At 44.2% G+C, this 14583-nt stretch overlaps 1 protein-coding gene across 6 annotated transcripts in view; it reads left to right on the top strand.

The window, feature by feature from the left end:
* LOC134358291 (cardiac-enriched FHL2-interacting protein) overlaps window positions 1-14583 on the top strand; it is a 99402-nt gene that overhangs the window by 69275 nt on the left and 15544 nt on the right. For all 6 annotated transcript variants that reach the window (XM_063070332.1, XM_063070328.1, XM_063070331.1 and 3 more), the window contains one exon: window positions 8800-8902. The gene's annotated coding sequence lies outside the window, so the exon portion shown is untranslated. The remainder of the gene's footprint in view (window positions 1-8799; window positions 8903-14583) is intronic.

Below are 14583 nucleotides of genomic sequence, written 5' to 3'. Positions count from 1 at the left end.
GCTTGTTAGGGCTATGGCTTGTTCACAGTCATCATTAGGAAAGGCCAGGTGATGCAAATTTCAAAGCTTTATAAATACCCTGACTCCTCAAACCTTGTGCCAACAATCAGCAGCCATGAGCTCCTCTAAGCAGCTGCCTAGCAGTCTGAAAATTAAAATAAATGGTGCCCACAAAGCAGGAGAAGGTATTTCCTTAGTTCATAATGTAATTAAGAAATGGCAGTTAACAGGAAAGGTGGAAGTCAAGTTGAGGTCTGGAAGACCAAGAAAACTTTCCAAGAGAACTGCTCGTAGGATTGCTAGAAAGGCAAATCAAAACCCCCGTTTGACTGCAAAAGACCTTCAGGAAGATTCAGCAGACTTTGGAGTGGTGGTGCCCAAACTTTTACATGGTGCTCTTTTCCTTTTTATTCACTCTAAAATTGTACAAAACAAAAATAATACACTAATCTTGCTTAAAATGTTGAAAAGAATGTTTCATCTTTAACTTTATGACTTTTGGAGATCAGTTCATCTTCTACTCACCTAACTATTCACAGTAACAGAAATTTTGACTAGGGGTGCCTAAACTTTTGCATATCACTGTATGACCTTCATGGAAGAGTCATCAGAAGAAAACCTTTCCTGCATCCTCACCACAAAATTCAGCATCAGAAGTTTGCAAAGGAACATCTAAACAAGCCTGATGCATTTTGGAAACAAGTCCTGTGGACTGATGAAGTTAAAATAGAACATTTTGGCCACAATGAGCAAAGATGTGTTTGGAGAAAAAAGGGTGCAGAATTTCATGAAAAGAACCCCTCTCCAACTGTTAAGCACGGGGCTGGATCGATCATGCTTTGGGCTTGTGTTGCAGCCAGTGGCAGGGGGAACATTTCACTGGTAGAAGGAAAAATGAATTTAATTAAATACCAGCAAATTCTGGAAGCAAACATCACACTGTCTGTAAAAAAGCTGAAGATGAAAAGAGGATGGCTTCTACAACAGGATAATGATCCTAAACACACCTCAAAATCCACAATGGACTACCTCAAGAGGTGCAAGCTGAAGGTTTTGCCATGGCCCTCACAGTCCCCCAACCTAAACATCATCGAGAATCTGTGGATAGACCTCGAAAGAGCAGTGCATGCAAGACAGCCCAAGAATCTCACAGAAACCTTTTGCAAGGAAGAATGGGCGGAAATCCCCCAAACAAGAATGGAAAGACTCTTAGCTGGCTACAGAAAGCGTTTACAAGCTGTGATACTTGCCAAAGGGGGTGGTACTAAATACTAACCATGCAAGGTGCCCAAACTTTTGCTTTGGGCTCTTTTCCTTTCTGTTATTTTGAAACTGTAAAAGATGGAAATAAAAAAGTAATCTTGCTTAAAATATTAAAGAAATGTGTCATCTTTAACTTTATGCCTTTTGGAAATCAGTTCATCTTTTACTTGCTTAGCTATTGACAGTAACAGAAATTTTAACCAGGGGTGCCCAAACTTTTGCATGGCACTGTAAGTGTGAGGTGGTTCATTTTGGTAGGTCGAATATGATGACAGAATATGGTATTAATAGTAAGACTCTTGGCAGTGTGGAGGATCAGAGGGATCTTGGGACTCAAGTCCACAGGGCACTCAAAGCTGCTGCGCAGGTTGACTCTGTGGTTAAGAAAGCATACGGTGCATTTGCCTTCATCAATTGTGGGACTGAGTTTAGGAGCCGAGAGGTAATGTTGCAGCTATATAGGACCTTGATCAGACTGCACTTGGAGTACTGTGCTCGGTTCTGGTCGCCTCACTATAGAAAGGATGTGGAAACCATAGAAAGGGTGCAGAAGACATTTACAAGGATGTTGCCAGGATTGGGGAGCATGCTTTATGAGAATAGGTTGAGTGAACAATAGGATCTTTTAAGCAACTCTTGGATAGGTACATGGATCTTAGAAAAATAGAGGGCTATGGGTAACCCTAGGTAATTTCTAAGGTAAGGACATGTTCGGCACAGCTTTGTGGGCCGAAGGGCCTGTATTGTGCTGTAGATTTTTTATGTTTCTGTTAACTACAAACCAAGCTATTGTTATCTGGTGCATTCACCTTCCATCTGTTATTGAGAGCCACACACCAGTGTCTGGGAGATAAACTATCTGTCAGTAAGTCTGCTGTTGAAAGCATATCAGGTTATCTGCCTGAAAGATCGAAATCCAATAGAGATAACAGTGTGCACTTGCAATGTACAAACTTAGCTCTCTCTGCGCGATGTGCCTTTTAGTCACCAACTTCACTGACGTGAGTCAACGCGGCACTTTAAAGAGGGTCAGTGGTGATAGTTTTATGTGAGGATCAACATGTTAATGCCCTGAATTGACTTCTATCGTCAACACAAATCTAGACTCTGCACAGCACTGGTGTGACATGATCTTCTTAAAGGGGACATTAACTTAAAGGAACTCACACATTATTATTAATATTAGAAAACACAGTAGTGTAGGGGTTAGCGCAACACTATTACTGCACCATGCATTGGAGCTTGGAGTGCAGCCCTGGTGTCATGCGTAAGAAGTCCCTGTACATTCCTGTGCGTGTGCTTTCCTTGGGATCTCCAGTTTCCGCCCACAACCCACAGATGTACTGATTAGGTTAATTGGTTATTCTAAATTGTCACGGTAGGGGCTGGAGATACATCTCTACCAAACGATGTGTAAGGCGCTCCTTCCCTCCACTAGACTGCAGGCCACCCTTGGGCAAGGTGTAGCACCAGCTTAGCCCCCTGATCAGGGGCATGTGAAGCCATGGGAGCAGCTGGTGTATGGTCGAATGAGCAGCTGGTGCAGATCACAAGTCCTGGTTATGTGACCACTGACACCAGGCAGATAATCTCTGAAGAGTATTGATAATGGCTGCGGTCACCTGTCTTGCAAAGGCACTGCCTAGAAGAAAACAATGGCAAACCACTTCTGCAAAAAAATGTGCCAAGAATAATCATGATTGCCCACATCATATGACTCGGCACTCAGTGATGCAGAGGTGCAAAGGGACTTGGGAGTCCTTGTGCAGGATACCCTAAAGGTTAACCTCCAGGTTGAATCGGTGGTGAAGAAGGCGAATGCAATGTTGACATTCATTTCTCGAGGTATAGAATATAACGGCAGGAATATGATGTTGAGGGCTCTATAAGACACTCGTGAGACCACATTTGGAGTGTTGTGTGCAGTTTTGGCCTCCTTATTTTAGAAAGGATATGTTGACATTGGAGAGAGTTCAAAGAAGATTCATGACAATGACTCCAGGAATGAAAGGGTTACTGTATGAGGATTGTCTGACAGCTCTTGGACTGTATTCCCTGGAGTTCAGGAGAATGAGGGGGGATCTCATAGGAACATTCCGAATGTTAAAAGGCCTGAACAGATTAGATATGGCAAAGTTATTTCCCATGGTAGGGGATTCTAAGACAAGAGGGCACAACTTCAGGATTGAAGGACGTCCATTTAGAACTGAGATGCGGAGAAATTACTTTAGTCAGAGGGTGCTAAATCTGTGGAAATTGTTGCCATGAGTGGCTGTGGAGGCCAGGTCATTGGGTGTATTTAAGGCAGAGATAGATATGTTCTTGATTAGCCAGGGCATCAAAGGGTATGGTGAGAAGGCAGGGGAGTGGGGATGACTGGAAGAATTGGATCAGCCCATGATTGAATAGCAGAGCAGACTTGATGAGCCAAATGGCCTACTTCTGCTCCTATATCTTATGATGATGACAATTGGGTCCAGGTTAAATGAGAGTTGTCGGGGGTTGCTGGGTGTTGCAGCTCGAAGAGCAGAAAGAGCCAATTTTGTGCAGTATCGCTAAATAAAAATAAAAATAGGTATATTTGTACATACCTCCCACCCTGCAAACAGTCCCCTTCTGGAGAGCACCATAGGGCTTTTAAAACAAAACCTTCACACCATCTTAAACACTACTTCCTCCAAGCAGCTAATCTGATCAACCATTCTAGTTAATTCCCCCCATCCCCCTCTAGCTATTACCCCTGTCACTGCACCTTAGACCACCTTTTATAAAGTTGTTTACGTTGTAAGTACATTACCGTGTCTATGTATTTATGCATATCTTATTCCACATCTGTACTTTAACGTCCAACCTTATTTTTTATATAAGTGTTTATTCTGTAAAATGTTTGAATGTTGTTTTTTTTTCTTGCAAATTCCCAAAACATGTAAGACCATGAGATACAGGAGCAGAATTAGGCCATTTGGCCCATTGAGTCTGCTCTGCCATTTCATCATGGCTGATCCAATTATCCTCTCAGCCCCAGTCTCCTGACTTCTTCCCGTATCCCTTCATGCCCTGACTAATCAAGTATCTACCAACCTCTGTCTTAAATACAGATGGAGATTTGGCCTCCAGAGCTGCCTGTGGCAGAGAATTCCACAGATTCATCATTCTCTGACTAAAGAAATTCCTCCTTATCTCTGTTCTAAAAGGGCACCCCTCTATCCTGAGGCTGAGTCCTCGAGTCTTAGACTCTCCCACCATAAGAAACATCCTCTCCACATCAGCTCTATCAAGGCCTTTCACCATTTGATGGGTTTCAATTTGAGTCACCTGAATTCTAGTGAATACAGACCCAGAGCCGTCAAACACTCTTCATATAACAAGCCATTCAATCCTGAAATCAGTCTTCTGAATCTCCTTTGAACCCTCTTCAGCACATCCTTTCTAAGAAAGGGGCCCAATCCCGTTCACAATACTCCAAGTGAGGCCTCACCCGTGCTTTATAAAATCTCAACATTACATAACCTTACTTTTGTATTCTGGTCTCTTGAAATGAATGCTAACATCACATTTGCCTTGCTCATCACAAACTGAACCTGCAAATTAACCTTTAAGGAATCCTGCACAAGGACTCCCAAGTCCCTTTGCACCTCAGTTTTTCTTTGTATTTTTTCTCCATTTAGAAAATAGTCAGCCCTTTCATTTCTTCTACCAAAGTGCATGACCATACACTTCCTGTATTCCATCTGCCATTTCTTTGCCCATTCTCGTAATCTAAATCCTTCTGTAGCCTTTCTACTTCCTCAAAACTACCTGCCCCTCGACCTACCTTCATATCATCTGCAAACATTTCAACAAAGTCATCAATTCTATCATCCAAATCATTGGCATATAGTGTAAAAAGAATCATTCCCAACACAGACCCCTGTGGTACACCACTAGTCACTGACAACCAGTTAGAAAAGACTCTCTTTATTCCCACTCTTTGCCTCTTGTCAATCAGCCACTGCTTTATCCATGCTGGAATCTTTCCTGCAATACCATGGGCTTTAGCTTGTTAAGCAGCCTCATGTGTCGCACCTTGTCAAAAGCCTTCTGAAAATCCAAGTACAAAACCAATTTATTCTCCTTTGTCTACCTGACTTGTTATTTCTTCAAAGAATTCCAATAGATTGTCAGGCAAGATTTTCCCTTATAGAAACCATGCTGACTACAGGCTACTTTATCATGTGCCTCCAAGTACCCTAAGACTTTATTCTTAACAATCAATTCCAACATCTTCTCAGCCTCTGAGGTCAGACTAACTGGTCTGTAGTATCCCTTTTTATGCCTCTCTCTCTTCTTGAAGAATGGAGTGACATTTGCAATTTTCCAGTCTTCTGAAACCATTCCAGAATCTAGTAATTCGTGAAAGATCCATGATTTCTTCAGCCACCTCTTTCAGAACTCTGGGGTGTACACCATCTGATCCAGGTGACTTATCTACCTTCAGACCTTTCAGTTTCCCAAGATCCTTTTCTCTAGTTATGGTAAGTTCACACACTTCATGCCCTCTGACACCTGGAAGTTCCGTCATACTGCTAGTCTCTTCTATAGTGATGAATGATGCAAAATATTTATTCAGTTCATCCACTATTTTGTTGTTACTACCTCTCCAGCATTGTTTTCCAATGGACTGATAGTCACTCTCGCCTTTCTTTTATACTTTATGTATCTGAAGAAACTTTTGGTATCCTCTTTAATATCATTGGCTGGCTTACTTTCGTGTTCTATTTTTACCTTCTTAAAGACTTTTTTTAGTTGCCCTCTGTTGGTATTTAAAAGCTTCCCGTCCTCTAGAAGAAGAAGAAGAAGAAGAAAGCCCTTAACTCCGAGTGGAGTCATCAGGACACCGTCATGACGGCGTTTTTTAAGCAGACTTTCTTATTTTTACGAGGCTGAGTTAATAGCTCGACACTCAACCCAGCACGGATGGAAAGCTTGCAAGGGAGCTGGCTGGATTCAAACTCAGGAGCCCTCACTCTGAAGTCCGGCGCTGATGCCACTATGCCACCAGCCGACTACTCCCATCCTCTAATTTCCCACTAATTTTTGCTCTATGATATGCCCTCTTGTTGGCTTTAACTTCTCTTGTTAGCCATGGTTGTGTCATCTTTCCTTTAGAATATTTGTTCCTCTTTGAGATGTATATATCCTGTGCCTTCCAAATTGCTTCCAGAAATTTCAGCCATTGCGGCTCTGTGGTTATCCCTGCCAGTGTTGTTTTCCAATCAGTTCTGGCCAACGCCTCTCTCATATCTCTGTACTTCCCTTTACTCCACTGTAATACTGATACATCTGACTTTAGCTCCTCCTTTTCAAATTTCCGAGTTCGAACCCAGTCGGGCCGTTCCCGGGCATGCTTTCCATCCGTGCCGGGTTGAGTGTCGAGCTCGCAACTCGGCCTCGTAAAAAAAAACTGCGCTGTGAGAAGGACGGGGGTGGGGGGGGGACCACTCACAGAATCTTTCCTCCAAGACAACCACTTGAAAAAGTGGTCGCCGAGGCTCTGGCAGAGTGTGGCACACGAAAAAAAAACCTGTATGTTGAAGTCCCCAATGACTATTGTAACATTTCCTTTTTGGCATGCATTTTCTATCTCCCATTGTAATTTGTAGGTTATGTCCTTACTACTGTTTTGGGTTCTTTGTACAACTCCCATCAGGGTCTTTTTACCCTTGCAGTTCCTTAGCTCTATCCACAATGTTTCAACACCTTCCAATGTAAATGTGTACAGTGAATAAACTTGATCTCTGATTCTTGACCCTTCACAAAGCCAATTTTCTCAGTTATCAGAATGGAAAGGATCCAACTACAGTGACTTCTCCCAATAAAAGTAAGGACAGAAATTCCTCTCCTATTTAGGCTGCCACACCCCTTGCAGAGATGGGGGCATAAATAAAGATGTTTGATACACTGTGCATTTTTTTAATTTTCTTTGTGAACTTTCACTTATTAGTTCCAAAAATAGAGAAGCAAAGAAGGCCACTTGAGCTGGTTGGTAGTAGGAGAGACCTGATATGTTAATGTTAATGTTGAAAGGCATGGACAGAGTGGATGTGGTAAAGTTGTTTCCCATGGTGGGGGGAGTCTAGTACGAGAGGGCATGACTTAAGGATTGAAGGGTGCCCATTCGGAACAGAGATGTGAAGAAATTTTTTTAGCCAGAGGGTGGTGAATCTGTGGAATTTGTTGCCACGGGCAGCAGTGGAGGTCAAGTCATTGGGTGTATTTAAGGCAGAGATTGATAGGTATCTGAGTAGCCAGGGCATCACAGGTTATGGTGCGAAGGCAGGGGAGTGGGACTAAATGGGAGAATGGATCAGCTCATGATAAAATGATGGAGCAGACTCGATGGGCCGAATGGCCGACTTCTGCTCCTTTGTCTTATGGTCTTATAGTCATATATCTAAGTTATCCATGCTGGTTGTTGGGATATGACTGTTCCTGAATCTGGTGGTGTGGGACATAAGCTTCTGTAACTCTTACCCGATCTTAGTAGTAAGAAAAGAGCATGGCCTGGATGGCAGGGGTCTATGACAATAGATACTGCTTTCTTGTGGCAGTGCTGCATGTAAAATGTGTTGAATGGTAGGGAGGATTTTGCCTGTGTTGCACTGGGCTGTATCTACCACTTTCTGTAGAATTTTCCATTCTGAGGCATTGGTGTTTCCATAGCTGGCTGTAATGCAACCAGTTAGCATTGTATTTAATGTGCGTACTTGAACTTCGTCAAATTTTTTGATGACATGCTGAATTTGCAGGAACTTCTAAGAAATTTGAGGCATTGCTATGCCTTCTTTGCGATGTGCTTGTGTGATAATCCCAGGACAGATCCTTTGATATGATAATGCCAAGAAATTTGAGGTTGCTGATCCTCTCCAAATCCCTTTCCCTAATGAAGACTGGCTCATAGACCTTTGGTTTCAGAATCAGAATCAGGTTTAGTATCACTGGCATATGTCATGAAATTTGTTGTTTTGCGGCAGCAGTACATCGTAATACATAATAATAAAAGACTATAAATTACAATAAGAAATATACTTCTAAAAATTAAATTAGGTAAGAAGCGTAAAAAGGGAGCAAAAACAATATTGAGATTGTGTACGTGGGTTCATTCATTGTCCATTCAGAAACCTGATGGCAGAGGAAAAGAAGCTGTTCTAAAAGCATTGAGTATGTGTCTTCAGCTACCTCCTTGATGGTAGTAATGAGAGGGGGCCGTGTCCTGGGTGACTGGGCCTTAATGATGGATGCCTCCTTTTTGAGGCATTACCCTTCTTCCTCATGTTGTCCATCCTGTAGTCAGTATGGACAGTTTAAGAGTAGGCATGCTTATTTTAACTAGCCTGAGTTTGCAGTCAGTATTTCTGTGTTAATGATGAGCCTGTTCTCCATGTACTCAGGGTGTTCAAATCTTGCCAAAACGACTGAAGGTCACAGCTACATTGCATTAAAGATTTACAAGCAAAGGATCTTGTGCATGGAATTAAAATTAACTTCTCCCTCCAGATGGGCAGCAATGAGACCAAATGAAGGTGTGACGAGAGGTGTTAAATGTACAGAAACCAGGACGGAATGCACACAGATCCCGCTGCTGCAACTGACAACACAGGTATGTTTAACACCAACACCTTGTCTCTCTCATCTACCCACAAACAAGGGCATATATACAGAGAGGAGCTGGGAAAAGGCCAGTATCATGAAGGACCCCACCCACGCTGCTCATAGACTGTCCCTCTCCCACCAGGGAGGAGGCTACGTAGCATCCACACCAGGACCTCCAGCCTCAAAAACAGTTCCTTTCCCCAAGCAGTAAGGCTGATCAACACCTCCACCCACTAACCCACCCCTCCACACCCCCAACATCCACTACTTCATCATTTCCTGTCAGTCACCTTATGTATAGACACTCCTGTCTCTAGTGTCACTTTATGGACAGATAATCAATCCATGTATATAAGCTATCTTATATATTTATATTTATTGTGTTTTTTTATTATTGTTGTGATCTTTGTCTTAGTGTATTTTTTTTCGTGCTGTGTCGGATCCAGAGTAGCAATAATTTCATTCTCCTTTACACTTGTGTGCTGGAAATGACATTAAACAATCTTGAACCTCGAATCTAAAATTATGCCATTGAATATTCAACTGTATTTGAAATGAAAATAGATTCATAGAGCCTTAAGGAAATACAGCACAGAAACAGGCCCTTCGGCCCATCTAGTTCATGTCAAAATAATTTAAACTGCCTACTCCCATCGACCTGCACTGGGACCATAGCCATCCATACCCTTACCATCCATATACCTATCCAAACTTCCCTTAAACATTGAAACCAAGCTCGCATGCACCACTTGTGCTGGCAGCTTATTCCACACTCTCACAACCCTCAGAGTGAAGATGTTCCCCTCATGTTCCCCTTAAACGTTACACTGTAACTCTCGCTTCGCCTAGCGGCTCAATATAGGGGGTGATAAACCCCGGCCCGGCCAAACTTAAGAAATCTCATTTGGGTGGATGCTGCGTGATGTGTCTCCTGTTACAAATCAGTACCCTGAAATAACAAACAGTACAAAATATGCGATTAAACGATTGAGCTTTATAACTCTTACTTTGACTATATGGTTAGTAAAGAAACGAAATAAAAGAAAAAAAGGGCCGAATCTTATTAAACATTCTGTGTGCAATGTTGGAGCTCACTGATACGCCAATCAATCGCCATCGACCTCCGTCCAGCAGTCTACCAAATCTTTCCATTCATGTCTTCTCTCCTCATCTCTCTCTCTCTGGCAAAAGCCCGCAAAAACAACTCCTTCCAGATTCACAAGACAGGGCAACAAAATCCTGATTGGCTAACATGCATAACCATAGTCCTGTTACCTCCAGCCATAACCCAAACATTGCTGCTACAGAAAAACCGTTACCTCAGCATTGAACATTACAGAGAAGCCATTTCATTAGCCTTAGCAGTGAAACATTACAGAGAAGCCATTACAGCATGTTACACTTTCTCCCCACCAAATTTAGTCATGTCCTCATGACATTGAGATAATTCGCCAGCCCTTCCTGCAAAACACAAAGCCCAATCCAGGTGCAAAAGGCAGTGACAAAGCTCCCCAAAACATTAGAGATCACGCCCTGTTCCCCTGGCGCTACATAGGCCAACCTATCCAGTGGTCTCCTAATTCTCTGAGACCTCCGTACATCCTCACCTAACTCTTCAGGCTCAGAGGCTATTGGGGATACTTCTGGTCTACTTGGCGAGTCTCCTCCGACCTGTCACGTGCCCCCACATCACCCCCCCCCCCCGCAACTTGGAGCCCTCTGTCCCGTGTCCAGGCCCCGCTTCCTCTCCTTCAGGGTCCTGCTGTAACCCAGGCTGCCCACCGATAGTTCCCCCCCCCGCCCCCCCACTTCACCTGACTCAGTGGGCGAAGGGTCAGGAGTCTCTTCCTCAATCACTGGGGAGTTAGCGAAAGGCAGCATATACCACACATCCAGGTCCTCATCCTCCAAATCAGTATCCCTCTCAGTGGTGGGGGCCGGCCTTACCTCTCCTGCTGGGGGCCCTGTAGTCGCCCGCATTTTCGCAGAGTCCTCTTACCAGGTGTAGACTCCAAGTCGGGCTCTGGGTCTACCTGCACTGTTGACCCGGGGCAACAGGTGGTTCCGATAGAGAATCTTGACAGGCCCATTCCCATCCTCTGGTTTCATCCGGAAAACTTGTAGGTTTGGAATCTGACTCTCCTGCACATAGGGTGTGGCCGCCCAGCGCTTTGTGCTTTCCAACTTGTGCTTTCCAGGTAGCCCCAAATTCCTTATGAGGACTCGGTCTCCTGGCAGGAGTTGGGAGAACCTCACTTTTTGATCATACCTCCTCTTATTTCCTCGATTCTGCTTGGCGGCCGCAACCCCAGCCAATTCATAAGCCCTTTTCAGCTCTCTCCTCATATCAGACACATTCTTCAGATAAGGCTTCCGTGGTAAGTCACCCTCGTCATTCCCAAAACAAAGGTCAATGGGCAACTTCGCCTCGTGCCCAAACATCAGATAATATGGTGAGTACCCAGTAGCTTCATTTCGTGTACCAGAGATCATGGGCTAAGAGTGAGGCCTAACTTCAAAATAACATCCTATCTCCTGTACTCAATACATTGATTTATGAAGGCCAATGTGCCACAAACTTCCTGTTTGACCCTATCTGCCTGTGACGCCACTTTTAATAATGATGGACCTGTATTTCCAGATGCCTTTGTTCTATCACACTCCTCAGTGCCCCACCATTAACTGTGTAAGACCTACCCTGGTTGGGCCTACTGAAGTGCACTTGTCTGCAAGATTATTCATCTTCTTGAAAGTGTCCATCATAGTTTAAGATTCTTGTAAAATATAGAATCTCATTTGGACTTGCAAGTTGTGGTTAAATCTTTAACTAAAACATGATAGTTTTTCCTGCCTAGTGCCACCCCATTCTATGTCTTAGAAACAGAAAACCTACAGCACAATACAGGCCCTTTGGACCACAATGCTGTGCCAAACCTGTCCTTATCTTAGAACTACCTAGGCTTGCCCATAGCCCTCTATTTTTCTGAGCTCCATGTATCCATCCAGGAGTCTCTTAAAAGACCCTATTGTTTCCGCCTCGACCACCGTCACCGGCAGCCCATTCCACGCACTCACTACTCTCTGCTTAAAAAACTTACCCCTGACATCTCCTCTGTACCTTCTTCCAAGCCCTTAAAACTATGCCCTCTCGTGCTAGCCATTTCAGCCCTGGGGAAAATCCTCTGACTATCTACATGATCAATGCCGCTCATTATCTTGTACACTTATCCTCCAAAGGAACCACAACCTTGTAATAGGGTTTGGAGGCTTGTGTGCCTCATTGACCCTGAGAGCTATGTTGGCCGGAGTCAGGGCCTTGTGCTTTGGCTCTTGATGGGGTCACTCATACCGAACAGGTCAAAGGGGAGAGACCAGACTAAGAGTGGTCCACCAGTCCTCCAGGTTCAGGTTCAGCTCAGGGCTAACAACCCTGACTGGTCAAACAAAAATTGTTATGGAAAGCAATGAAGAATCATTATACACCTGTATGTGATTGTATGGTCAGACAGAGCTGGAGGACCTTCATTGTTGCCCTAGACACCAGTGGTGAAATGGACAGTAAGTAAGTAAGTATGTCTTGTGTACTCGTTTGCAATCTCAGTGGCATATCCTAAGTTATGAGCCTACCCACCAGTTGTCCATGGAATATCAATGACCAACCAGGCTTCCCTGTCATGAGAAAGAATGCAACACTGGGTACCCCAGAACTGGAGTGTGGACTGAACAATCAGAGGTTTATGAGTTCATAAAATGATGAGGCATTTGGATAGACTAATAGGATTGGCCTGTTTCCTTCAGCAGAGGGGCCAAAAATCTGGGTGGGGATGAAAATCAAGCACTTGAAAGATGGTTGAGAGATGATGGGAAATGAAATTTTCCCAGGGAGTAGCGTGAGCTTGGCATTCTCAGCCCAGAAGGATATGGAGAGCACACACAATATGGAAACAGCAACTTCAGCCCAGCTCACCCGTTCTGAGTAAGAAGCCCACCAAATCCACTCCCATCTGCTTGTATTTAGTTCACATTCCTCGGGGCAGCCACGAAGCTCTTCCATCTCGGGCGCTGTTCGGGGCTTCTTTCGTCGTGTCAGTAGCTTCCTCGGTTTTCACTACTGTCAGTCATGCAAGTCCCGGGTGGAGACTCAGGAATACCGTCACACTCAGAGCAGAAGGATTCTTCATTGCTGTTTCCATTGATTTTGTTTGACCAGTCAGGGTTGTTAACCCTGAGCTGAACCCCTGAACCTGGAGGACCAGTGGACCACTCTTAGTTTAGCCTCTACACTTTGACCTGTTGGCATGGGTGACCCTACCAAGAGCCAAAGAATAAAGCCCTGACTCCGGCCAGCATAGCTCTTCAGGCCATTGAGGTATGTTAGCCTCTAAATCCCACGACTTGGCTGTGGCTCTCTTGGAGGATATGTATATCAGAGAAAATTTGCTGTGACTTTAGGATTTGAGTTGTAGGGAAAGGATGAACAGGTTCGGACTTTATTCCGCAGAGTGAGGGGAGATTTGATAGAAGTATACAAAATTAGCATGGCAGGGTGGAGATACGTCTCTATTAAAGGATGTATTCGGCGCTCCTCCTTTCCGCTAGCCTGCAGGTCCCCCTTGGGCAAGGTGTAGCACCGGCTTAGCCCCCGTTCAGAGTCACGTGAAGCCATGGGAGCAGGTGGTGGATGGTTGTTTGAGCGGCTGGTGCAGATTACATGCCCTGGTTATGCGACCACTGACACCAGGCAGACAGTCTTTGAAGAGTATTGACAATTGCTGGGGTCACCCACCTTGTAAAGAAGAAGGGAATTGCAAACCACTTCTGTAGAACAATTTGCCAAGAACAATAATGGTCATGCAAAAAACCATGAATGCCCACATCATACGACAAGGCACATAACAAGCAAGCAAACTATCTAAGGCAGGGGTGGCCAACCTTTTACATTCCATGCATCAATTTTTTCGCGCATGAGTTCAGCTGCAATTTTTTTCACGCACAAGTTCTACATTAATATATTTTTACAAGAATTGAATGGGGGTACAAGAGTTATATGGTGCATCTGAACTGGTGAGTGAAAAAATTGATGCATGAAATGTAAAAGGTTGGCCACCCCTGATCTAAGGGGTATAGGTAGGGTAAACACAAGCAGGCTTTTTCCACTGAGGCTGGATAAGATTAAGGGTTAAAGGTGAAAGATGAAATGTCTAAGGGGGACACGAGGGGGATCTTATTCACTCAGAGGGTGGTGAGAGTGTGGAGTGATCTGTCCCCTGAAGTGGTGGATGCGGGTTCAAATTCAACACTTGAGAGGAGTTTGCCCAAGTACATGGTTGGAATGGGTATGGATGGCTATGTTCCTGGTGCAGGTGGATGGGGCTAGGCAGAATAATAGTTCAGTATGGACTAGATGGGCCAAAGAGCCTGTTTCTGAGCATTAGTGCTCTATGACTCCAATGTACCTGCATCCAGTTTCCTCCCACATTCCAAAGACATACAGGTTGTGGTCATGCAATTGAGTCATAGGATCATAAAAAAAGTACTGCACAGAAACAGGCCCTTCAGCCCATCTAGTCCATGCCAAAACCATTTAAACTGCCTACTCCCATCAACCTGCACCGGGACCATGTTGGAGCCGGAACTGTGGCAACACTTGTGGCTGCCCAGCACAATCCTCATTGATTTGATTTGATG

This window comes from Mobula hypostoma, chromosome 18, assembly GCF_963921235.1.
Source record: "Mobula hypostoma chromosome 18, sMobHyp1.1, whole genome shotgun sequence".
Classification (NCBI taxonomy): Eukaryota; Metazoa; Chordata; class Chondrichthyes; order Myliobatiformes; family Myliobatidae; genus Mobula; species Mobula hypostoma.
Note: the sequence above shows the minus strand (reverse complement) of the source record. Positions and strands in the feature narration are given on the sequence as shown.